This window comes from Anopheles merus, chromosome 3R (genome assembly GCF_017562075.2).
Source record: "Anopheles merus strain MAF chromosome 3R, AmerM5.1, whole genome shotgun sequence".
Classification (NCBI taxonomy): Eukaryota; Metazoa; Arthropoda; class Insecta; order Diptera; family Culicidae; genus Anopheles; species Anopheles merus.
The window spans coordinates 4,071,307-4,098,405 of record NC_054084.1 but is presented as its reverse complement, the minus strand read 5'-3'; the positions used below and the strand labels follow the sequence as shown (position 1 = coordinate 4,098,405).

Below are 27,099 nucleotides of genomic sequence, written 5' to 3'. Positions count from 1 at the left end.
CGGTCGGTCGTAAAAAAAAACAGAATCACGTCAGTGCCCAATTCTGTGCCCCTCCACTCATCTCACGACCCCACCTCAAGTGATGCTCTCTTTGGAAGGCTCGGAACAACACAGAAGTGCGTTGGAATCCGACTCGGAGATGTTCCTCTCGGGGACGCCATCTACAAACACCTTCAAGTGCACACTGCTGCTGTAGCTGCTGCTGCTGCTGCTGCACGTACCATCTCCCACATTGACAGCTGGTGGGCGCAACTAGCCTTCCAGCGATATCGTCGCCGGAACGCGTAGGACCGGGGTGGCAATACCATCGCTCGGTAATCGAAGCGTTATGGAAATTTGTTTCATAAATTTATGACACTCGAAGGCACTCGTACGATCCCCAGGAATGGAATGGAGAGGCAAAGAGCAGTAAAAGATGCTCGCTAAGCATGTTCTTGAGATGCGAGATCTCGTCGGAGAAGCAACGGCGGAGCGATGATAGTTCAACAAGTTTGTTTGTGCACGTTTGCGCGTTACCTCGACCCAACGCGTGATCATGTCTTGGGAAGTTTTTGAATGTGTTTTGGAGCAATAGTTGTCATGAATGCGCTCAATTCCTGCTTCAAATCCCTAAATCAGAACCACATTCACGTCCAGCAACTGTCAAAACACTTATCACGTCCCAATATTCTATAGGCTCTTCTTTAAAGATCTATATTCGCTCAGCGTTGAAAAAACCCACACTGTCCACCCCACGCGAGGTGGCCCTCGATGTTCGAAAAATCATCATTAAAATCTCGACACCCAGGCGAGACGATGAAGGGAAAGCGAAAGATTTGTTCGGTGCGAATGGATTAATTAGCTGGCATGGGATTTCAACATCCTTTTCCTCCACCGCTTCCCGGAACATCGTGAACTGCATTATTGACCCCGAAGGAGCCCAAATTTCTTCTCACTTTACATTCTCCCGTCCCATGTGTTGCACTCAGTATCAACAAACACAACTAGGACAGCAAGGGCACACATTCTGCCAAGCCTGGCGTTGCAATGGTTTTGTGGTAATTGTTTCCAGATGCTTACAGACTGAAACCTTGCCTTGCACCCGCCGCATGCATGCCAACTGCAAGCGTATGCATCGGTCAAGTGAGCGAGGCCATAGGCCTCGGCAGGACGCCATCGACTGGGGCGAGACTCTCCGGGTTTCTGGTTTCTTTCGCCGACTTGCCTTACATACGTACTGCACCGGATATGCTCATATGGTGTGGGAATGATTTTGGAGTACAAAACAGTTCGTCTCTTTTTTTGGGTTCGCCCCGAACAAACCCGCGTGTACCCCGCGTGAATAATTGAGGTCACAGAGTGATTTATGGACTGCGCGTCTAAACGATGTTTGTGTTACAAGCATACTTTTTTTTTGGTCCAAAAATGTTTAAGACCACATGTTGGCAGATCCTTACACGCGCTCGGGATTAGATTCTACGCATGGGGGATGGTTTGTTGCTGCTCTTTTTTATCAGGGCATGCAAAACCTGAAACAGGATTGACAGTTTAATTAAACCTCAAATGGTCACTCACGATCACGCGCTAAACGGCGGCACAGCTTTAAGTAAAGATTTTGTTTGAAAATGATGAATCTTTGGATGAGAAACAGAGTGAAATGACAGCTTCAAATAGAGAGCAATAAATACCCGTGGATCCCGAAACATACAGTAATTGATTAACACCGTTCATCTGTGTTTACCCTTCTAAGTGAGCTTTGGAAGCTGAGCGCTTGATAGCAAGAATTCGTGAGAAGATATGCACACTTTTTGGAAATGCTCACGATACATCTTTTACCTTCCTTGTTGAAAAAAAAGACATAACATGGATTTCAACTACAATCGTCCCGGTCAAGGGGAATCTAAAAAAAAGTCCCGGAGTTTGACCGAAAACCATTCCCAAAAGCGGCTTAAGAATATCGGGGAGACCGATCCGGCTTTATTCTATTTAAATTAGAAACTGATTCCTTTCCGATTGGGTACGATACGATTATTTGCTTCTTTTTCTTGGGCTTCACTTCCCATCATGTTCGTAGTCATCGTAGTTGTGGACGAATTTATTCATGTTTTAGGACATTTCTCTAATCTGCTGGCAAGGATCAGGACCGCAGCAAGAGACGCTGAGGCAATACACGTTAGTATGCGTGATTGTGTGTCCGAATTGAAATCAGATGAAACGCTACAACACTCGGAGGTAGGAATGCCTCCCGTGGAGTTCGGTTGGACCGGGATGAGGGATGTATTTGGGCTTTCAGTTTCTAGCCCGTTCGATCTACGGATCCGATCGTTCATACCTTTGCACGACTTTGACCAACGGCTCTCATTCTCTCACTATCTCTCTCTCTCCATTCCTTTGGGTTGGACGTTGAAATGTCGTTTCTTTATTGAGTTTTATATTTGCCTTTCCTCGTATTTCTCGTAGAGCTAAGGCTGAGCGCGGAAAGCTGGACGTGATCAGTCCGATTTCTACCGACTTTGGGCGCGAGACGTTAGTTCATTATCTGGGCCCGTTGATCAGTCGCAAAGGCGTCCGGTACGTGCTCGGGCAAACTTTGCGTGCCGCTGAATAAACGATGTGTCCGCCCGATGTCCACCAAAAGCCCAAACTTCATCCAACTTAGAAGAAGGCAGAAAGAAAGTAAGAAAGAAAAAAATACAAACGGTTGGTGGGATACGGATAGAGAGAAGGGCACCCAAGACAGCTTTTTAAAAAATGATTAATTCTAAGATCGATCTAAGTGATTTCCCCCCAGCTAGCCAAAGCAAGGCCCGAAAGGGGAAGAACAAGCCTCCGGCTAGAGAGGAAATCCTAAATGAACACGATGCGCGCTGCTGCTACATTAAATTGGTTCGTGTTTTGATCTAAACGATTCGATAAGAAATAAAACATGCTCGACATCTTTCTCACTTTTTGCTCCACGTTTGCCGGAAAGGTTTTGCTGTTTTGGGGATATTTTTTTCGGGTTCGAGTATTAGAAACGGGTTCTCCTCTGATTGCCGAGGGTCTCATAGTAAGCAAGGAGAAACTGAAAAACAAATCATTTCAATAAATCGAATGTCTTTCGGTAGCTCTTCGATGGATAGGATTCTTGTTTTAATCGAAATTGAAGCAGGTAAATATTGGAAAAAAACTTGAAATAAGTTCATTACGAAGTGGTCGACACGAAGTGTTGATTAAGCTTTACCGTTTGGTTGTTATTATGTTCCCTGGCTTGTTTTATCAAGCCTCAACAGAGAAGTGTGTTCTCTTCACTTCTTTCATCCATGTACGGGGTGGATTATTATTGATAAATGTTGTTTTAGTACCATCAAGCATGTTTGTATTTCATCCTCTTTAGTATAACAAGCTGCCACAAACAAACGTGTAAATTCAGGTATCTATCGAAGATCAAAGCGTAAAATCAAAACGCCCCAGGCGGTAAGGGATGGTACAATTTTCGGGACTGATTGATTTTTTTTTATGATTAATCAATTCTTGGGAGCTTTCACCAATACCTTTCCGTTGATTGGCTTTGCACGCTTTTCAGAATATGAAATATGATATCAATAATACTAGCGTAAAATCCAATTAAAAGCTTCCAATTTAAACAAACTATCGCCAATTACTCGAATCATAATCTTATTTAATAGTATCACCGTCAATGGACACCGTTAGTGATAAGCTCCTGGTATTGACGATACAAAAAAGCGACTACACTAACTTTCATGATATCGGGCGTGTTCTCGTCTCCATTTATCTTATAATTACAAGGAATTAATTAGTCAATCTCCCCATCTCCACTCACCGATCCGCTCCATAGATCCGTCAGGGGTGCATGACAACACACACACACACGTGTGGATCACGCCGGCAGCAGTTTGTTGACTTTAATGCCCCGCGACTGAATGCATAATTATATTATTTTCATTTTTAACGGCACGGCTCGCTCTTCCGTTCAAACCACACTCAAAAGGGCTCCTACATACATATATCCAACAAGGTATCCTCTCCGATCGTGCTACGGTTTTCTACGCTTCGCTTAAAGGGCTTGAAGCTTGCCCAGCGCTGAATAATGTCACTTTTCCTTCGATACAGTGGGCGTTTTCCGATCGTTTACCGAGTGAAGCTAATTAAATTAACGCCTACAGATTCTCGCCCCTCAGCAGCGGCTTTTTATGACAAAAAGCGAAACTAAAACAAAATGCAAAAACAAAAAACAGATAATTAAAAACATAAACCTTTCCCTCCCTTCACGATCAGTCGACTGGAAACGCATAAACTGTCAATGTGTGAGTGTGTGTGTTTATGCTAGACCCTTAAAAAGCGCAATATTATGCCGAAAAGTATGGTTGAATTAAAATAAAAAAAAATCGTATGAAAATTAGAGCATTCCTAAGCGGAAAAAGGGCACCCGGAAGGTGAAAAGATCCCGTAAAATGTGGGACACAGGAACCTTTTTTTTTCTATTTATATATTCTCAGCTCATTTCTATTTAGAGAAAGTGATGCATATGAGATAGGACTGTTATCAACAATATGTACATTCATTATGCTGACCCCTTTTTGTCCGCGCGGCTCGCGGGACTACGCACTACGTAATAACTCTCCTATCTCGCGCAACTGATAAACGCAACAGCCTGTAACAAGCTTCGACAGTTTCCTAATTACTTTTCCACCTACCCAGACACATGCTATTAAATGGAGAGAAAGAGTAAACGTTCAATAATTTTTGATTGTTTTACGTACACCACTATCGTCCACCGCTCTCTAATGGACTGTTCGCAAAAGCGTAAACTTTATTGCAAAATTTGTCCAACAACGTCTAATGAAAAGTGAAGACACCACCACACCTGTATCCGGACAGGTAGCTCCATTAGGAGTTGTATCCTTTCGGTCAGCATCACTCTACACATGGTTGGCTACCTCTCTCGGGACGATAATAAGTTTAGAAGTCAATTATCGTGCGTTCATTGGAGTTTCATTTTGTGGACGCACGAGCGCTACGAGTGCATCATCATCGTCGTCGATAGAGTGTCCTGCTTTGGATGCTCCAAAAAGTTGCTCCAAAGTATGTTTGAACATCCGCGCAGCTTCATGCCATTTTTGCTTCATGTCTACGCAAGATTGACACATCGAAAAACACAAGTTCCGACAGCACATTGGTCTAATTTGCTGCCGAATATCAGCACGATCTATGGTGGACAGCACGACGATGGTATAGAAATATGGTTAAATGTCGAGATGCGAGTGAATGGCCGTGCCGAGTTGTCTTCTAAATGATGAGTTACAGTGAGCACTATTGAGCGGCAAGCAGCGAAGGCAGTACGGACAAAAGGGTGCACAGCGCATTGGAGCGTAATGGGACATGGGTGTCCCTACTTGTAAAGTAGTGAAATTAATTTCCACAATGCAAAATCGTCCCAAAATCGCCACCAGCTGTGTGTGTGTGTGGGGCGGCCATGTCGAAAGTTTTCATCCCAAGCTCGGTTCACCATTTATCGCAGAGCGGCTGCCTTGGGTAGAACGGATGGACCCGGGCTGGATCGTTTAGGGGGTGAAGTTAGATAACTAAATTTAAACAATGAAAGCCATTTCGTCCTGTCGAGGCCTTTTCATCCCTCCTCCATTCCCCATCGGCAGTGACACGTCCCCCGCACAGTGAGAAACGGAACGGAAAACCAGGATCCTACACTGCTTCCGAAGAAACAGAAGCCTTCTGTCGTCGGCCGTTGCCATACGCGCGGATGGGCAAATTGGACATGGTGAAGACTGTCATTTATGTTGGCGGCCGGTTTTCAAAGCGATGCGAGCAATCATTCCGTATTTCGCGATGGCATGTACTTGTTTCCCTATTTTAGCAACGACTGGCACAACAACGCGCCGTTAGCCTGGACTGGGAGTCGTTTCCTGAGCACCATTCCGGGCTAGTTTGTTGCCCGACGATTGACCGCTCAGTCGCTTGCGAACGGTTGAGATCTTAAACGATGCGTGCAGAACTTTGCCTGGTAGCAATCCAATTAGAAACAAATCAGACAAGTAACAGCTTTCCGCACATTATGGTGACATAAACTAGTGTTAGGCTTTGTGATACGAAGCATGGTTTCATCCGGCATGACAATCGTTAATGCTACGAACTTATTTGTGGCTCTTGATGCGAGTTTTTTGGAGTTGAATTCCGACAAAATTTAGTTGTCTATCGTTGTACAAATATCAAAACCGCTTCTACGCATCCCGAGGCAACTATATGATAAAGAAAATGTAACGCAACGTCCATGAATTCTATTCACTCGTCTATTGACCACCCTGCAAACGAGCTCACATGCCTCCAAACATTGCTTCCGTGTATGACTTTTACAATTCTATTCGCAAAACCCCTCCCCGGGTTGCATACGATGCACCACTCTTTGCTGATGCACTAATGGTACATATTTCTACAAAACTCACTTTTTCCGGTACTTTTCACCACTTGTATGTACTTGCATACGCCATGCCATTCTATTCTGCTAACCAGTTGACAATCCGCGACAACTGAAACCTGGTGCAGCAGATTCGGACGCATCTGGCACACGCAGGAAATGTATCACTAGGACGTGTCAATGGGTGGTATGCCGTTATGACGAAATGCTTCCGTATGTACACGGACACAGTAGCACAGTACTGTATCTTTCATTGGAAAATTCACGCTTCATGAGCGGGAATGGGAAATTTTGCTAAGAGCCTCTCGGAAACACGCGTCAGTCAAAGTTTAAGCAAACATTCGCGATGCAGGGGCATGGCAGGAACATTTGCAAGGTAGTCCAAAAGCTCTTTATATTTGCTGATTATGTCGTGCAACATGTGGCGTGTGTCGTCAAATTTATAATGCATTTCAATAAATTCATTATACTAACAAAGGTTATGTTTGGTTCTTTTCTTCTCTTTTTAGGTGAGTTTCAACGGTCAATCATTTGGCAGCACAACCCTCGAAACAGGCACGATGTAATTGATCCAAATATTCAGTAATTAGATTACAAAATTTATAACACCCCATAAAGGCATTTTGGAAACAGTTTGGACCTGGTTCCTCATATTGGATTACCAAACTTTAGGGCTGTGCAGACACTTTTCCCAAGGCGACAAGCTGCTTATCGATATCGGCACCGTTTTCCGTCACAGGTTAAGTTTGCTGTGGCCGTAGCCTAGCTAGCAATACAATACTGGGTTGCCATATTTCTTGAGCTATTTAAGAAGTAAGAGATGGATTGATAATTTTAGGCTTTCCTACTTTCTAAGGCTTCACTTTGTCAGTCGCCTGTCATAATTTAGTCAAATGACGTAGTGCAAGGCAGCATTCTTATCCTTCATTCGTCATCATACTAAACGAGTTGCGCTGTTCAAAAGGATTAAAAGAGCAGTTTTGTTCAGCATCCTCCTTCCGACACCCACGTACAAACATCCGGCAGGATATTACCCACACACACGCGCGCTTCCCATTTGCAGTTTTCCAGCACGACCGGGTTTGCGCTTCAGTTGAAAGTAATTAGAATACTTTGAAAAAGTTTAATGACACTAATTTCACTTCACTCTTTCCACGTGCCGGTGCCGTTTTCGGCTGGGTGGGAAAAGCTGCCCCTATCCACTCCTAGCACACCCAATCGAGGCCCAGAGCATTCGCTGCACAGCTGCGCGTGTGAGGCGCATTGGAATTGAAGTAACCGGATCGGACAAAGTTTCCCATTCCCTATCACCCATAATTACTGTTCGATGCAGACGAGCTCAATGGTATGGATGGTTTTTGGGGAGCGACGATGGTTTTCCCCATACAGGCCACATCCATTTGGTAGCGGAAAGAGAAATTTTCTTCGCTGGTGCTGCATGGTCGGTATGGCTTCGTTGGCACGTGGGGAAGAAGGTTTTACTTCTTCGAGGGTGAAATAAATGGTTCTCGCTTGGCCTCGCTGTTGAACCTCTCCGGAGTCGATTCATACACACCGAACGCATACACACATACAGGAAGGAATACAGGCAGAAGGGAAGGGGAGTTACTTCCGGACCACCGAGTCGCTCGAGTCGAATTTCGGTTCCGGGCGTTGGCTTCCATGTGCACCTTGTACACTTAATCTTGGAGCATGTGTACGGCATTTTGGGATGTCCCTACTCTACTCCAGCTAGCAGCACTCGAGCAGCTCATGAAAATGGTGATAGAAAGTCAAACAAACAGCCAAACAAATAAACAAACAAAAGAAATTCATTACGAATTTTCCCATTCACCGGGATATGCCCCAAATCTACACCACGGGTGTATAGCAACAGCCTAAGCGATAGCATCCACTTCCGGAAACGCATCCGTACAAATGCGCTTACACATGAGGCACATCTAACAGCGTGGAAGGTCCTGGTACCACTGCCAACAAGTGAAAAATGGTGTAATATCTTGTCTTTTGTACTGGTGCGGTGCACGGCGTGATGCTTTCACGATGATTGACAGCTCGCGAGTAGCGCAATTTTTACCTCGATGGCATTTATTTTTTGCCCTATTTCGGGTGATTGAACGAAGCGCCGCTGTCGCTGTTTAAGGAACTGTAAACATACTGTTGTTGTGCCTTTCTTTCCCATTCTTTTTCACTCCCCGTCGAGTAAAACTTGGGACAGGGGGCGTAGGGGAAGCCTCGATTGTTTTGCCATGTGCTCCCGTGGTAAGTGAAGCTAATGGAGACTGCTTCTCATTTGTCAACTGTGGTGTACCGGTGTGCTTGCTTATGTTTGACCCAATTCTTCCCCTCCAGGAAACAATATGAACGATGAGCTTGAAGCGTCCTTATTTGTTAGAAGAGTTTTAAATCTTCTGATGGCAGTCTTAACTCGCTTGCGGTAGTGGTTGGATTGAGTTTCGTATTTTTCTATATGCTTTTTTTTTGCTTTCCGTTGATTTTTACGACCAAAATGGATCGCGCGTGTTGCTAATCCCTTAAGCATTGTAAATAAAGCCTTTAATTTCAATCGAACCCTATCCTGAGCGCCACACACACGCAATCTAACTCTCTAGAAAGACTACGCCAAAGAAGGGACATTTGATTGCGTTACAATAACATTTCCCACCCTAGTGTTAGGAAGGGTTTTTTTGCTTCTTGTTGTGATGTTGCTAACAACGGGTACGTGAGAAAAACCGTCACTAAAATGGTAAACCACGGCTGGGAAGATTGCTGCTTGGGTGCGGTTTTTTTTATTCCCCTCGCCTTCCCGTTTTTCGTCCTGGATTGTTGACTGTTTACATTGACTGTACGGCCACGTGCACTTACGCACACACCTCACTCATTACTACTGCGCACAAGCAAAACAACCCAACGGGGGGGAACAGGGGCTGCACAGGATGCACTCACCAGCATCGGAACACACACTTTCCCTGTTGCTGTTTTGCACCAACCTTTGCTATCCCGAGCGGCGGGAATTAAACACTGAAAGCCCACTTACGCTGCTGCATGCCCGGAAATGAAATCCTTCGCGCATGGCGCACCGAAATAATAACGTCACACGCCACATGCATTAATGGCAATAAATTTTACATCCTTACTACTCTCCGGCGCCTTTTGTTGGGTATGTGAAATGGTTTTTTTTTTTCGTGCGAAGGGATTTGCGGGGAAAAGTATGCAAGCCGCACGCATTACGTACGGGGGAAAGTGTAAACGGTCGCGTAATTGCGCATCCACTTTTGGCGCGCTAATGACGACCAGTCAGCGCATGAAAAGGGGAAGGGGAAAGTGTGTGGAGAGAAAAAAATGCTAAGCTGAAGGTGTTGGTCTGGGAGCACATTTAAAGATGGTTGCGTTTAGTTGTCGCTTTCTTTCTCCCCTGCTTTTCACGTCGTTTTTTAATGCCAGGTTGTGATTATGATTCATTAAATTTACCAACAAGGACAACAAAAAGCCAAACAATCCTCTAATGATTCCATTTTTAAAACGGCGAAGCACCAATCGATTGACTCCCGTTTCGCAATCGCAATCCTTAATCAACCGAATTGCACCCAAAGCAAGATTAAAACCTGTGGCCTCACTCGTTATGCTAATGAAATGAGATCGCCCGATCGTCGCTTTGGTGTCGTTCAGTGCAGCATCCAACCGTTCGGGGTGCATTCTCCCCACATTTCCCCCTATGGGATCGTTTGTGTGAGGTTTGTGTGCGGTTTGCATCTGCCTGTTTGGCATCCCCGGGCACACAATACAAACATTAACCTTTCCTCCTCTTCACAGCACGGACAAACGGCGCTTGCTCACAGCCTCCTTTGCTTTGCATGTTTTACAACCCACTCAAATGCGACAGGAAGAAGAAAATTGCGCGCGGAGACACACGCACACACGCACAAACATTCGCACTCAAATGACAATCTCGACCACAGAAACGGTTCGTCCTCTACACACTGTCCCAGCCCTCCCGCCCGCAACCGGAATGGCTGTCGTAAATTGTGCAGTAAAACTGTTTCCAGTAAAGTGTGCATATTTATTTCCCTGCACGCTCATTTGAGGTGGCAATAAAATTTGCGTCCGCTGCAAACCCAGCCAGGCTCCTCCCTGGTGCTTTGGCGAAATTTGCGAGCGAGGAAGGGCGGCCGGAATGGCCACGGATTGGGACCATTAAGGTGGCGTCGAACCGTGACAAAAGCCGGGAACTCCTGGGGATATCGGTCTGCCGTTAGTGTCGTTCGGTTGGATGCTGGGGACAGGACGGCCCGGGAGACTGTCTGGCTTCGCGCGTATCTGGTTACCTTCATCTGTCATCGGAGTTGTCGCTGAGGAGAACACACTGCAACACACACATAGAGACAGTGTGTTTGTTTATGTTTTGATTTCTGAGTCTGAAGCCGTTTTTATGCCTGTTTGAGGGAATCAAATAATAATGACATTTGCTCAATCACTGCTCAATAAAAAAAACTGTTGTCCAGGTTTACAGGACAGGACAAGACAAGGGAACATTCTACAAGGACCGGTTCTTACCGTTTGTTCTCCTACTTACACTCTCTTTTGCTCTCCTATCTGTCTCTTGCCTGTTGTTGTTGCGTCTGTAAAAGCTACACTCCAATAGCCCGTAATGACCCTACCCTAAAGGCCATGATTTAGGACCTTCGAAAGCGAATAACTGTCGCCTGGAGGGGTTTTTGGAGCTGTGGATGGACTTGTCGGTGAAAATTCTTGGCGTCCCCGGCTTGTTACCATCTCATTTACAGCCCACCATAAACCAACAGCTTCGAGTCAACTGTTGAAAGCGTGTCTTTAGACTTTACGCACACTCGTAACTGGAACGGGTTGCGGTTGGAGGGACTTGGGCTTTCGAGGTACAATAAATTACGCCTAACAATGTTGCCGGACGGCATGGTAAAGTGTGCTTCAAATCAAAAACCTGGAACGTTGCAATTGTATGGCAGGTTGAGTAATTATTTATTCACTTTTGCGAACCCAGCCAGGTGTGTGCAACGATCGCGAGCAACTGCAAACGACGTTTAATTGGAATGTCATCCGTTTGTGGACGGTGATTGATTCATAAACCATAAAATTTTGCTCCCATTTTGTCCACGCTATTCGTCCACCTTCCGACGGTGAAATTAAAGCACATCGAATGCTACCATTTTTTGCCCAATTAACTAGCGTGTCCAGTTTTAAAGCCATTGCTTACGTTTATTGACATCATTAAAAATGCATCTAATTTTGTTCAAGCCCTTGTGCACAGATTGTTTGCCGTGTGTCCTCCGCTTTTGACCCGTTCACGTGTACTTAATCTCACGGGCGATAAATTTCGATGCCTGCCTGCCTGTCTTTTGAACTATGGTGCCATCTCGTGTTAAATTATACTTGGCTCCCCTCGTTCCAACGCCGGACACTGACAGGTTGTTGGAATACGACCAAAAAGTCCTATAGTGCACACACACACACGTGATCAGTGCCAGAAAATGTTATTTAGTTTAAAATCCCAACACAAGGAAGAGGGGGAACTCTCCATCACTGCTTATAAACCACACATTTTCCGCTACTTTATAGCTCTCGGGTCTATAATAGAAACTACAGTCCAGCAGTTGGTATCATGTGTGAGCGTGTGTGTGTGTGGGGCTGTATTGCTGAAACGTGAGTCCATTTATGAGATTTTTCTGCTCATAGATTTCCAAAGCAATGCCGCGCGTCGTTCCGGAAGGTAGCGCACCGACGCTCTTCATCACCTGCTCTTTATGATCCCTCAGTGTGGTACCATCTGGCCGTGCCGTGCCGGAATTGCTTCTCTATTGGTTATGGTTTTTAAAGAGATTCCACTTTTTTGTTTTTCTATTCTGAAATGTCCCCATCCATTGCTGTCCCAACCTGGGAAGTGCGCTCTGCTAAACGAATGCGCCGGTTCCGGACGACAATCTTTAAAATCTCGGCACTCTGGGCACTCTGTTGTGTAGCTTCCCGGTGACTTGCCTCGGTGGTGGCTTCTGTAGTGGACCGTTTCGCACGCCATTCAAATGGAGGGAAAGAGGAAGATAGTGAGCGTGGAATAAAGGGTTGTGGAGCCACTCGGTTCGTGGTTTCTGGCGTTCTACTGAAACAGAAGTTGGTCCTCCGGTCGAGGCAACGTGCCGGCAATAATATTGAAAGTCGTAGAGCAAACGGGTAGCTTACGCTACAAAACCCCTCACACACACATACACACGCACTGTAGGACGATACGTATTGCATCCAGGCGTCATAAATAACCACACTACACTTAATAACTTCGCTTATTGTACACGAGCATTCACGGTTTCAGCCTTGGGAATATAGTACACCCACTCGGTGTGCCAATGTCTACAGAATGCTTCACTTTTCGTAGCACCAAACTTTCCCGTACCAGAATCATGGAAAAAAATGTATCCTGAAACAGACACAATCGTTTACGCTTCCTCCGAATCCTGCATCCGGCGGCTTCCGTATTGCAGACCGCAAACAACTGTACACACACACTGGCCAGTCGACCACAAGCTATGCATGTGTGTGTGTGTGGCGGCTGGCGACCAGAAAAATACGGAATACGAGACAATTCTACAGTTCCCGACCAAACACAATCGACACAATCTCCCGCTCCTAGATGAGAAGGAGGCTCGTTTTGTGCTGCCAGACTGCCAGACATCATTTCATATGCACCAAATGGAACGAGAGATCTCTGGAGTCCCTGGGCCCGGAACCGGAACGACCACACCAACTCTATCCACACCCAATCTCCCAGTCCCAGTGCCAAAGGACAGTGTCTATGATTTTCGGTCAAAATGCGGGAATTGGTTCGGTTCGGGTCTCTTTTAAAATCATCTTTTCTGCATACACAACCAGGCCCCGGTCGAGGGGAACTTGGGGACAGTAAAAGTTTACCATCGGGTTCCGCGGGGGTTCTTCGGGACCAGAGTGACATTTTTATCCTTTTTCCGGAGTTGGCGATAAAAAAATACCAGCATTGCCTGCCGAAAAGTGGACGTGTTTTTTTGGGACCTCGGAAATGGTGCAAAAACGTGAAAGTGTTATAAATATTTGAAAAAGACTTGATTGTACCGCACCGATAAAGCAACACCCAACACAACCGCAGGACCGTCCGTGCCGGTGTCTATGAGACACCGTTCAAAATGGGAAGTGAATCCGAACGCGGACCCATTTTTCATGATCAACCAGTGTACGCCGGGAGAGAGAGAGTTTTTGCAAACCGATCGTCCGTGATAGGAGAACGGTGGGAACTACAGCGGGCCAGGCAGATTTCCCGCGAAGTGAAAAGTGAAGAAAACTAATTTGAAATAAATCACGTCCACGAGCTCGAGCAAAAGCGTCCTTTTGTCGTTCGTTTCGGGTTTACTTTCGCCCATTGACTGTACGGGGACCAGTGCGATAATGTGGTGCTATTTGCACAGTTTTCCGCGGGATAGCAAGTGCCTGGTCGGTTTTTTTTTGGCTTATCTTGGTTACCTGTTCATTTGCAACTTTTATAAAGCGGTGAAAGATTGCCAATCGTTGCCAAAAGATTGATATAGTGAAGCTGCAAATTCGTTCCACTTGAAGGTTTACGAGAAATGCAATCAGATTTTATTAAGGAAATTGTTTATAGCACTCCTCAACCAAAAAGAGAGGAAGAGAGAGCGATAGCAAGGCGATCGTAACCATAAATTAAGCTCCTGTGCGCATCATCGCACGGTCAAATAATTTCCGATTAGTTCGCCCAAAGCATCGCTTGGGTTTGCAAAACCCCTCAAATAAAATTCAACATGCGATGGAATATAAAATACGACCATGCAGCGTGAATTCCTTTCTTGCAGCGTTGGGGAATAGGAGACCTTTAAACCAACACAACACCGCTCCACAACTACTTCAAAACAGCAACAAAACTGCACTGCTTCGGGAAGGGAAGACCATTTTTCGCTCCCATATTTGGACCGAAGGATGCGGAGGTGGCCACATTCGCCAAAAGTGTGGTAGCACCGTCATCATCATCATCATCACCAACATCATGATTGCCACAAGAAAGGAAAATGCTGAACAGAGCAAAAAATTATTGTGCCTGTCTTGAATGTGCAGAAAAACGGTTCAACTCGGAGGGCAAAAGCTGCCCTGGACAGTATTTATGACCACCGCTAAGCAGCCACCAACGATGAAGAAGATGATGATGACGACGATCATGACGACGATGGCTACAGAGCTCCACAGATCCTTCCATGCAGCGGAGGAAGCAGAACAGGCGAAACACATAAATGCTGCAAGAAAATGATTGAGGAGCGAACTGGAGCCACTAAAAACGCTCAAGGCACTCAACAATCTCACCCAAAAACACACGACGGCGAAGCAGCATCCCCGAGTGTTGTCCAGTGTTGGGGAGGGAGATGCCCAAAAACCAACTCGTAGAACGACTCTTGCGCTGGAAGATGGCGAGCTTTGCATAGTGTGTGGGGCGAGGAAAAGAAATATTGGCCATATAAATTCATCATAAATATATCAAAAGTAATCGTAAACGGTGGCGGGAACGGGAAGCTTGAATCGCGCAGCGTTAAAAACAGCATAACGATGCAACTGCAGCAGCGGAAATAGGAATAATAATTCTCTCTCCTACTTGGGAAGGCGAACGAGCCAACAACACTTGAAACGATGGTTGATTGCGATTTGGGGGTTGTGGAGGCGATGAGGAGCCAGCGTAACGAGGCGTGAAGGATGCAGATGTTTGCACAAGCAAAGAAGGTGTGTGTGTAACCGGGGTGATGCGAAAGCGACGAAACCGGCAACTCAAGATGAGTGGAAGAGCTGGCAGAAGATGATGGAGAAAGGTTACGTTCAGCACACAAAACAAACCTTTTGCCAAGATAGTATGGCCGGGGTCCGGGGAATGAAAAGAATAACGCGTACGCAAGCGGAAAGGAAGTGAAATTAAATATAAACGTTGGGCTGCGTCCCGAGGTCTTGCGTCCTTCGCGCGAAAACCATTTGCCAAGGAGGTACGCGAGGCATTAGCAAAACAATGAATATCCTTGCCAAACGCCGATGCACAGCTGGTGGCCGCTGTGTGGTGTCAAATGTCGTTACAGAAACGCTGCAGCTCCGAATTTGACCCATCTCAGCCGGCTTTACGGTCGGTCTCGTTTTTCATAATCGGTTGCGGCGTGCCGTTTTGGGGTACTACAATTACGCAATTACGGACGAGCATTTGAGTTCCGTGATACGGAAAGTTAAAAGAACTGTGGAACAGGCTTTCCTTTCAATTTTAGAGCCACCGTAAACATATCAAATAAATGATCCTTTTTCCTTTTTAATGGGAATTCAATTGCGAGGAAACATTTGATCCTCAAATCTAATAGAGCGTTTCAACGATCTTTCCAAGGCCTCCTTTGTTACTCTTTCAACACTCAACATCACACAAAACGGCAACTTAATGCCGCGCCGTTTGCAAATTAGACAACTTGTTTCATCCAATCGATGCAACTCGATGTAAAAATCCAACAGTCCACAGACGAAAGAAATTGGACAAGACTCCATCGACAAAAAACCGGTGCCAGTTCGACCAATTCCTCCGACGCAAACAGAAGCTCCCGAGGCTCTGCGAGGTTTGGAAATTGGGCGCAACAGAAGAAGAGTTAACTTCGCTTCCGCTAATTACAGCACACCATAAATCGACCATAATCCGTACCTAACGAGCCATAACGACCCCATAGCGCTCACCGTGCACCCTGCCCCTCCTGTTCCATCAGCCCGGGAGGTAGGAAAGGGCAGCCAGCATTGGACCAGCCATAAGGGGAGAAAGCGCTAACGCTCGCCGAAACAGAAGCCAACGCGCAGAATGACGACGCTGTGATGAGCAAGCAATGATTTTCGACCTGTTTTCGCTTGAGTGTGTGTGGATCTGTTTGTTTGTTGTCTTCCTTTCTATCGTTCCGAATCTCTAGGTCTTTGAGTCTTTTCCACACACAAACACACACACACACACACACACACACACACACACACACACACACACACACACACACACACACACACACACACACACACACACACCTATCCCGCCCTGTACACTGTGACGCTCCCGGTCTAGGCAACCAATCATGTGTAATTACTATCATTTTCGCCCGATTCATGAACTCTCGTCGAAACACAGACGACTCCGCACGGACGCTTCCACGGGCTCTTCCCCTAAATAGGAAAAGGGTGAATAAGGTGGCAACACTAGCTCATGCTCTAGCACATGGCCGACTGCCCCGCAAGTACCGCCTGCACCGCTGGGGAACGGTTGATCGCCGGAACTTAGGTTGTTCAATCGTTTGCTCGTAATTTTTTCGGTGGAATGGAACAACGTACTACGTACTTCGGCGCGTACCAACGAGGGGGGGGGGGGGGGGCGCTGGTACGGAGCAGCGAAATTATCTGTAATCATATCATTAGACAGAATTATTCAAAACAAGTTTAAACTCCAACGAGCTTGCCCGGTCGGTGTTTGGGCGCAGCGATTTCCTCCCTCCCGCTATGGGTGATTGCGGGGAGGTGGTCCAACTTCTTCGGGTAGCAAGGCAATTCCACAATCTAGGCGCGGCTGCCGCCCGTGTGGACGCCCGAAACGTCTTCGAACCGAAACCGAAGTACGTGCCTGCGCGGGAAATGAACTTCAATAGGTTTGATTTGTTCTCGTCAAGGAGGGGTCCCTTGACGCCCGCAGGGCATCGGCAGGGCCAAGGAAAAAGGGTTCACTGTTGCCTAATCATGATGATTGAGTGAAATCCGCTTTTGGAGTACAGTGGACGGAGATACTTCTTTTTTTTTGGGTGAGTTTTCGGCGGAAGAATGTTGTCCGGAACAGAAGCAGCCCTTCGGCATTGGCGTGTCTTGTGTTTGCTTTGGTGCAACGAATATTGCAGAAGTTTTTATCGCACCCAATGCCTTGGGCGGTTGCCTTTGAGATATTTATTGTAGTAACAGCCTAGTTTTTGCTGTTGGAATATTGAGATATCATGGCTTTCGCTCTTATCAGCTTTAAAATTACTCATTCTGCTGGTTTTAATATTTACAACTTGTGCATTAAATTTGTGGAAACCAAACAGTTTCACTTCAGCTATTGATTATTCATACGCAACCGGTTCTGAAATTGAGACACAGCAATCCATTATGTCTTGATCGAGCTAACACCTTACAGATAAAGCTCAACTTTTCCTCTGATATCAGATATCCAAAATCTGCACCAACCAACCATAACTCAAACTCACCGATCGTGAATCCAAGGAGGTGGTTGTTGTTGTGGATGTCTTCGCTCTCGGTGTCGTCACATCTGTTCGCAACGATGTCGGTGTCGCACAGCTATCGAATGATCACGCCGAACGTACTTTGGCACGTTGTTGTCTCCAAAAGATCGGAATTGCTTGATGAGGAATCACACCACAAGCACAGTGAAAACAGTATCCCTGCCTCGCTGGCTCGTGTGAGAAGATTTGTTCACGAAAATTTATCGCTTCCAAACGTAAAATTAATTGACACGCCATCCATCCGGTGGTTGGGCAGACCGTGATGTGATCTTCCACCCCGTTCCAGTGGGTTGATTTTTCTTTCCGGCAGCTAAATCTTTACGCCCCTTGGTTGCTTTTGTTGACGCGCCGAGATTCGGGATTATTTTAATTCCCATTCCGCAGCTTGCAGTGCCGTGGCCGCGGCCGCCCCGCGTATCTAACGGTTGCGATCAATAAACGACGCCACACGGTAACGATGTGATGGGTTGGGTGGTGGATACTATGGTCAGTTTGTTTGTCCGAAAGCTGGTCTAATTTCCTGTGTGTGTGCATTCGTTGCCGGGTCGCGCCGCATGGATGGAGGAAGGAGCAGTTAAAAAACCGGCCTTTGAAATATGGGCTCACATTTTACGACGTTCCTAGTTTCGCTTTTTTTTATCCAACCATAGCTAATGATCTTTGCGGTACGAGACGAACGTTACGGACGCAACGGCCGGTGCTGCTATAACGAGCAGGAAATTTAAATCGTCATCGAAACGTCGCTCAATGCAGATGCCTATCTTATTAGGGCAAACAAACAAGGAGAATGATTTGAAATCTATTTAAATCAATTTCTGTATTTTTTTTTTTTGGGTGATGGAAAAACAAAATATGTAGGACAGTTAGAGACACATTCGGTTGGCTTTTGGTGTTGAGCAGCTGGACAACGAGAACTCACGGGTCAAAGTCAAAGTAGCGGCGATGGCAATAAGCAGTTTAGCTTGATATAGTTATTTCCTTAAAGCCGGTTTCGTGGTTTCAAATTGGCAACAAACAAGCTTACATAAAATGTTAAACATAACAGACACTACACTGTTTCTCTCTCTCCAAAACAAGCTCAAGCTTTAAGAGAGAAAAGCAGAACAGATCAGACGGCTCAGAAGCGAAATCGTACCACCGAGAAACGGAACAGATACCCAAATCAACGAGCATCTTCTTCGAGCCAAACCCCAACGCTGTCTGCTTCTGTCTGCGCCCTCTACCACGTTCAATTTGTGGCGATTTCAATAACGCGGTTTCGGTACGTCCTCTAGCAGCGGCTAGAAAAACGAACGAACGAAGCACACGGCAAGGCACGCAAGGCAAGGCACGCTCGTTAAGAAGTCAAGGAATGGCGATCAAAATATTGACTTTTATTGCTTCTCGTCATGCTGCAGCCCTTGCGGGGTTTGTGTTTTCCTAGCGGCGTGGCGTGTGGCGCCAAGTGGAAAGATCCTATTCCGAAAGACCGAAGCTAGCTCCCTAACAGGCCTGGCTAAAACCGCAAAACCCTGCAGCTAGCTCTGTTTCCTTCCGAGTACTGACACTGGTACTCATTACCATATCGGTCGTACGGACCGATGGCCAATAGAAATTGATTTCCACACCACCAAAACCAATCAAGCAGCTTCAAAAACGGTCCGATGCCGTCCGCAAGTATTGCCGCATCATAACGCTGCGTCCTTCAATCCTTGAGAGTGGACTGCTTGGAAAACGGATTCACGAAATCGGTGCGGTTCAAAGTTTAAGTGGCCAGGTCGAGTTTTTTTTTTTCTGTGTGTGCAGAAACGAATGCTGTGCAGCTAGTCTTGTGAAAACAATCACTGTAGAAAGAGGGTTGTGTGCATATTGCAATCGATACGCTGTGGTGTTTCCCCTGTTCCGTTGGGAGGATGAGACACGCGTTTGCAATAAATCTGCTGTCAGTTTATCCGCACGGCACTCACATCCTTGAATGGATGATTGTCTGCAGAGGAGAAAGAGCGCATGCAGTCTGCAGGACATCTCCCCCAGACATGACACCCAAGGGGATGATCTCTGTGCAGTGATTTCGAAATATTAAATTGGTGCACAATGTATCTCTCTCCGCCGGTTTCTCTCTCTCTTGAGCCAAGAAATAAAATATCAATTTAAAAACGGACGCGAAAGTGAAGGTGTTCCTGTTCCCGCCACGTGCCACTATTTGCACTACCAATGTGTATGTGTACGTCTTTTCGTAGGGTAGTGTGTATCGTTAAAAATTTACCCAGTTCACCCTACTACGTCTCTTTCTCCCCGTGGGATTAGGAACTGTGCGCGCCACACGACTGTCAAAAATGTCGCAACAGAGCCGTACGCAAAAACGCAATAACCAGGATCACGTGTCGTCCGACTCTAGAAAGCATCGGGGCGTCTCTTGAGGTCGAAGCGTGTTCCGTGCCTTGCCGGGACTCCTAAACCCAACTCAAACAAAACGCCTTCGAATTGACTGGAATTTGATTTATGTCTGACAACCGGCAGCGCCTGGGTGAAAGCTGTACGACTAAATGCGCTTAACCCCTTAGTGTCAGCTTTGACGCAGTGTGAGTAAATGCTGTCAGGAAAGGTTCAACCGTGTGTGGCAGGTTTCTAATACACTAAACATTCTCCAATCATATTACCCTTTTCTTGGCGGTCTTCTGTTCTACTTTCTTGATGTGTGTGACGTTTGGGATAGAATAATTGAATTTAAGAGAGTACCTTTAATGTCCATTAAATATGTAGGTGATGTGATGCTGGATGTTTTCTTAATATGCATTCATTTTCACAACACCACGCTTGCCTTCCACCTCCCATTACCATATCTCACTCCCGCCAATGTGCCATAAGCCACAACGCTCGCAAACACTGTCGGTCGCTATTGACACAGCCCATCCATTCTCGGGCACCACCACCAACCGCAACTGAAACCGGGTACCGGTGAGAATGAATTTGTGGATGCATTTATTCTGCATACACAAGCATTCGCATGCGGTGTACGAAACATCGAAAGATAAACAGTAAATAAATTCACTTGAACGCAGCAGCAACAGCACACGCAACCGTACAGGCACAGACGAGAAGAAGAATTCAATTCGCGACTGGGCGTGATATTTTGAGAAACGGCGTTTGCGTGTCGCGCCATTCATCTGCGCATTTTCTGCTGGAGCAAAAGTTGTGAGGCTGTGAGGGGTTGTAGACGACGGCACAGATCGAGAATCGAGAGCGTGTAATCGTAAATTGAAAAGCCGTAAACACCCCAACCCACTCCGTCCCTGGAACCCTTTTTCGGGTATGGGAGAAGCTGGGGAAGAACAACGTTTAGAACCGCTGGCAGTGGCAGGGGGAAGAATCTCCTGATCGTTAGCGAATGAGAAAGTGTTCAGTCAGTGTCGGGTTCGGGCTTGACCACCCGTTGTGAGGCTCGCAAGGTACACCACCACCCTGCGAATGCGATCGTGTAAGCCGAGCTCTGGCCCCTTCCCACGGGCCCAGAATTCGAACCGATTCTTAACTCCGTCCCAGCGGGAAATCTCAGCGGGAGGAACCTGGGATTGCGTGGAACCGATAACGATGCCGAAGGTGGGACGCTCCGGAGTGTTGAAACCAAACACCGGAGAACGGAGTCGGCAAGAATTTCTTCTCCCGCTCCCCCATACGCAACATTTTGGCACATACAAATAAAGTTAAAAAAGAACTAGCAGCGCTCCCCACAACCGGTCTGGCTCGGGAGGATCTTTACGCCGACGGTAAGCCTGGCTTGTCGATCGTGTCTGGTTGTACCGCAGCCGATGATTTCCGTCGTTCGATCGCTCGCACCGCGTACATACGGGTGGGCTGCTCCCCGAAAAACGTTTAAGGTCGTCTTCACACTTGCCTTTTTCGGGCGAACGGGCACATGCACCACTCAATATTTATTCTTCATAAATTCAAATCTCAATCAAACGTTAAATAAATACTGGGGGCCCCGGAAAATAAACAAGCGAAACGAATTGGATTTCATGCACTCGAGCGCACTCGAACTTCCATGGCACGGGGAAGAGGCCGAGAAGTAGGCTGTGGTGTTGTGCGGTGTTGCTACGAACGGCCAAGAACAACATCGAACATCGAGATCCCTCTTTGGGGAAGATGGGCATTATAAAATTCAAAGTTTTTTCGGAGCAGTAAGGCGAGAAAGGTAGGACCGTGTAGGCATCATCATCATAAAGCGAACAAGAAGAAACACCCAAAACACAAGGGCCTCCTCGGGCCCGGCGGGCGGTGTGGAAAGGTGTGGAAAGAGTGTTATGATTTCTTTTGCGCTTCTCATCGTTCCGTCGATGGTTTGTTGGATGGTTTCCCTTACCCCGTGTACCACACTTCTGGATGAGCTGGATTATATCAGCATAATCTTGTTAAAGGAAATTTGCACGATTTCGGTTCGGTTCCAAGAGGTGCTTGCTGCCCAGGTTCCGTTCCGTTTGCGGTCGAAGGGACGTGTTAGGGGCAATAAATTGAAAGATGTTTAACCACCCCGTAAGTATGTTTATACGGAAAGGGGTGGGAGGGCATGAACGAGGGAGAAAGATGAAGGTGATGCAAAAGACAGGTGTGATAACGCCTTCTTTCGGGATGCATGCAATAACCAGTTTCCAGTGATTACGTTTCTGCAGTTTGCCGGATGTTATGGAGTTTGTTTATTTGTTTTCGCTTCGCTTCGCAAAAGGATGAGTAATGCAATTGGACCGTGTCGCTGCTCTCTTGAGACCACCCGATGTGAGGATCGCTCGTGAGCAAACGCTAACACGGCTTTAAAGCAGTTATGATTAATCAAAACCAAACGTGCGCGAAATTTGAAACGTCACCGTTTTTGTGGAAGTTTAACCAAAACTAATAAATTTCTTTTTTGCTCTCTTTTTACAGGTAAGCGAGCAATTGATTCTCAAAGGACCTGTGTTTGCATGCGTTCTAGCAACATCAATCCGGTGAGGAGCACAGTTTAGTGACGGTTTTGTGCTATCAATTGCAGTCAACCGCGAGCAAAACCGATAAATGTATTTTCCACACATGCTAAATAAGTGAGAGGGAGGAAGGTCAGAAAAAAATGGCGCTACAATTGATACATAGGACATAGGAACGGAAAAACATGCAAGCTGCAAACTACGTCGAAATGAAACAACGAAATAAAAATACACTGTAGAATTGCATAGAATTGCAACCTCAAACGATTTATCGTGTGGCCTGCCGTTTGTCAACCGTGTTTGCCACCGAATGCAATGGATCACGCAATCGTATCCGTGTCCGAGTGGGGATGATGTTTGTTTGAGTGCGTGGATATTTGCTCCACCTTTGCCCAGGGTCGCACCCAGGGAGTTGGTAGAAGGAGGGCGGTTTGCGGTTACGAAATATCAATTTACAAAAACCGCCCACCCAACGTCAATCAAAAACGGTTGCCCACAAAATGGTCGAGAGCTGGACAGTGTGTTGCAAAAAAACAACACACACACACACACACATACACCAATAGAACTACACATAAGCCCTTGAGGGTGCAATGAATTGACCACCGAGATGGACCGCGACGAAGCATAAAAACCGTTCCCCATACGTCACCATCAGTCAAACTGTGGCGAGCACAAACGTTCGATAGAAAACGCTTGCTGCAATCATTCAATGGCTTGTCACAGTGTTTGTTTAGTTGTGCTCTCTTTTTTATCACTCTCTTTCTCCCTCTCTCTCTGTGGATATTCTCATCTCCCAATCCAACGTGCGGTAAAACACTCACCTCCTCCACTGTGGTTTGCTAGTGGAATCTTTAGAAAACTCTGGTCACAAATCCGCAACACCGCCGGGACAGCGGTTCGTCTTTTAAAGGCACAATTTCATCAATCCCACCCAGCCATTAGGTGGCACTGAAAGCGATTCGATTTAGAATCAGCGCCCTGAATGGGAACCACCATTTCCAATCAACCTTCCTGTTTCTCTGCTTCCGAAAACGCTTCACCATCCTGGCCTGGCCAACCTGAAATAGTTTCGCAAAGAGCTGTGTCGAGGGATGCAACTTACGCTTGTCTGTCTGCCGGACCGAAAACCAGTGTGGCAAAACGGTCTTCACCGCCTACCACAATCGAAACCGAATCGAAGAGAGGAGGTTGTTTTTCTATTCGGTTTCCTCTGTGCCAACTTTGATCACAACTTCTCTCTTCCTACATTGGAAAAGCAACGATAGACAAGCGCACCGAAAAAAATACGAAGCTTTCTTTGCCCAACCCACACACACACACACACACATGAGCACCGGTGGCCACCTGATCACTTGATTAATGATGCAACTTCGGTGAATAAACATTTCCACCCACCTACCTTCCCCCAGTAGCTTTTCCCCTGCCTGTATGATAAAACAGGATGCCCATTTTCATCAGCACCGTCCCCCGGTCCGTCCGTTGTCGTCGGCTGCCCATTAGCGGAAGTGGACACGCGGTCTCTCCTTGTCCATGGAACGGGCGTTTGACGGACGTTGTGTACTGTGTGTGTGTGTGTGTGAGATGTCTCGCTTCCATAAATCACTTCTTACCAACGTCCGATGTGAAGGAATACCTCCCGATGGTCCGCAAACTCTGGTGTGCCAGAAATGCCGGCAGAATGCCACTGGAGAAGCAAGCAGCAGCAGCAACAGCAGCAGCCGATGTCGTCGTCCACGTTCCACGTTGTTTGATGGAGTTTTATCAACTTGAACCGGAAGTTCCCGCCAACACTGTTGCCGCTGCACGCCGATGCGGGGCCCTACCTTGGCTGTCTCCGGACCTGATAAAGGGCTGATACACCGGGCGAATGTAGTTCAACGCTCAGTCGGTCGGGTTGTGTCAGGAATTTAAATTAATGACATCTCCACCGGACACAGAGCTTTATGCTGCTGCTGCTGTTGCTGCTGCTATGCGGTTCAGGTATGCGGCACCACACTGGGATAATGATGCAGAAATTACCGGCTCCATGAGTAAACTAAATTTTTCTATCAATCAATCGAAGACTTTAGCATTCACCCAATGGTTGAGGTCCTCTTTGTGAGGCGGTTAGTTTGTTCAGCCTCCCCATATCTCCCCATGTAAACGGTTCATCCATTTCGGAACCATTACTTATCGTTTAGTACCATCAACCTGTACCTTTAAGGAGGGCCAAGATCATGTATCGCTCTCTCTCTGAACCGAGATATCTGTGGACGCATGGAGCTTTGTTGTCTCGAAGGAATGATTACTATTCTTCCACTAATGGATCTTCCAGCCGGTCAGATCACTTGCAAGAAAAGCAAGACTCGTCCGCCAACCGATGTCTCTTACCCCTGTATAGCCATCGATTTAGTGCATCCACACCCTTCCCAGCAACCGGCCAACCATTAGGGCACCGATGCTGCCTAATGCTATAAATTTATAAAGCCTCAAGCCCACTGACTAAGCCTAAACAATAAATCGTATAATCTGGCCCCTCTGGTCGTATGCACGGTGATGCACTTGCATTTTGGATTAAGGCCTTTGTGCGTGCAGATGCCAGGTGAGGTGATGCAACTTGAATTTCCATCAAGAAGCAGCAACCATTGTCTTCTCCCGTAGCAGCATTAAGCACATTCCAAGGGAAACGGTTTCATACCCGTTAGATATGATATCCGAACATTATACTGGTGTGCGTTCAGCGTGCCTGGGAAGGGGCACACTTTCATTCCCTTCCCAAGCAGAAGGCGTTGTTTACGTACGGTGCGCACACAACCTTTTGGAGAAGGCGTTGGTGTGTGTGTGTGTGTGTAGGTCCAGCGGTTAATTAAAAACAGTAGCACAGCACATAAAAATAAACACAGGTCTAGTGCGGTGTGAAAAACACTGCATACTTCAACGAAATGCGCGTACGAAAGACGCGTTGTTGGAGGAGGAACGTTATAAAAATTCTTTCCAGCCGTGTTACGCACCGGTATGCACCGGTTGTCTATTTGTCCTAAATGCGTTGCCGTTTCAAATTTCACGTCCCTTCCCACTGAAACAGCGGTGTGTAAGGTGGCCGCCAGAACGCCTGAGAAGTGAAGGAAATTTCAATTCCTGCCCTAGCACGTGGCGTTGAGCTCAAGGCGCTGTGTGTTCTTTAATTAATCGTTCATCTAACTGCCCGAATCGATCTTCCGAAACGCAGATCGCTGATGGCCGGAAGTCGTACGGAGGAGTTAGTGAAAAATATCGAGCACCGATTTCATCCTTGGTGTGTGTGTGTGTGCATGCAGATTCAAATTGAGGATTGTTTGGGTCGGTGGAAAAACAATGTGCCGATGTTTCTAACCCACGTGCATCTCAAAACGGTCGAAGGAAAAGAGCATAAAACCCACCACGGAGCGCTAATTTATTGCCCCTGGAGTAGCCTGTGGACGTGCCTGTTCGGTGTTCGCCGTCGTCCCCCGGACGCAGGGAAGGACAGATGGAAGGGCCAAAACCCTAACCTAGTCGTCGTCGACCACCTAACCTATCCGCAGTCTCGTTCCCAAGTCATTAAATTAATCGGATTACCGGTCACCACGGTCGATCGCAAAGGAACGAAACGGCAACGAGAAGAGAGAGAGAGAGAGAGGGAACGACAAAAAAAAACCTACCCAGAGAGTGAAACCTATCCGGAAGACGTGATTCTAGCTGAACTCAGCTGCGCGATCCCGCGTTCGCCTCGTTGGCCATAAATCTCTGCCCTAACATTTCGGGTAATCGGGAACACAAGAGGTCTAGGTTAGTTCAGGGGGTGTTTTCTGTGTTGCTGCCATGAACCACCACAGCCCCAGTACTATGAAGATGTTACCACTGCCTTGACGAGTTGCCAACAAAAACTGGATGAGAAGGCATGCAGTGCCCACCGGAATGAGTCCGTCGGCAGTCCTCGGGAAGCGCTCGTAAAATGAGTCAACAATATTTTATGGAACCATTTGCCACACAAAGCGCTCCCTCGGCCCAATTCGTTCTGCGGGTAAATTGAGCATCCATTCGACGGCCAAGCACTTTTCAATCAATTCTTCTTCCAAAAACAGGGAGAACAGGGTGGGTTCCGCGAGGGCACTGACCAGCCACCAGTTTGAATGGCATTAAAATTACATAATTTTTCCCCGGTTCGCCCATGGCCATCGGGAATCGGGGTGGTGTGTTGCCAGTTTTGTGATGCAGTTTCGCGATATGCAATGCGCATAAATTTCGCATCACTTGTCACACGTTTCACAGTGGGGTGGCACGTGGGAGGTGTCAAACGGGTTGACACATTCATCTGTCCCGTACCGTTTTGGGACATTCCGGGTTTTGGGGAAACAGTGTGCACATATATTTATCACGGCATTAGTTATTGGTTGGCAGTTTGATTGCTGTACGTGATGAAGCGTAACGGAGG

At 46.7% G+C, this 27,099-nt stretch overlaps 1 protein-coding gene and 2 long non-coding RNA genes across 3 annotated transcripts in view; 2 read left to right on the top strand and 1 right to left on the bottom strand.

Annotated features, from left to right (window-relative positions):
- Positions 1–27,099, top strand: part of LOC121596102 (tyrosine-protein kinase Dnt-like) — an 83,376-nt gene that overhangs the window by 41,077 nt on the left and 15,200 nt on the right. The gene's annotated exons all lie outside the window — the stretch shown is intronic.
- Positions 1,774–23,847, bottom strand: LOC121596105. The gene is made up of 3 exons (XR_006005248.1): positions 23,489–23,847; positions 3,803–4,188; positions 1,774–2,633 (listed from the first exon to the last, which is right to left on the bottom strand). It is a non-coding gene; the product is annotated as an uncharacterized LOC121596105 (long non-coding RNA).
- Positions 21,747–22,931, top strand: LOC121596104. Its single transcript, XR_006005247.1, has 2 exons — positions 21,747–22,239; positions 22,627–22,931. It is a non-coding gene; the product is annotated as an uncharacterized LOC121596104 (long non-coding RNA).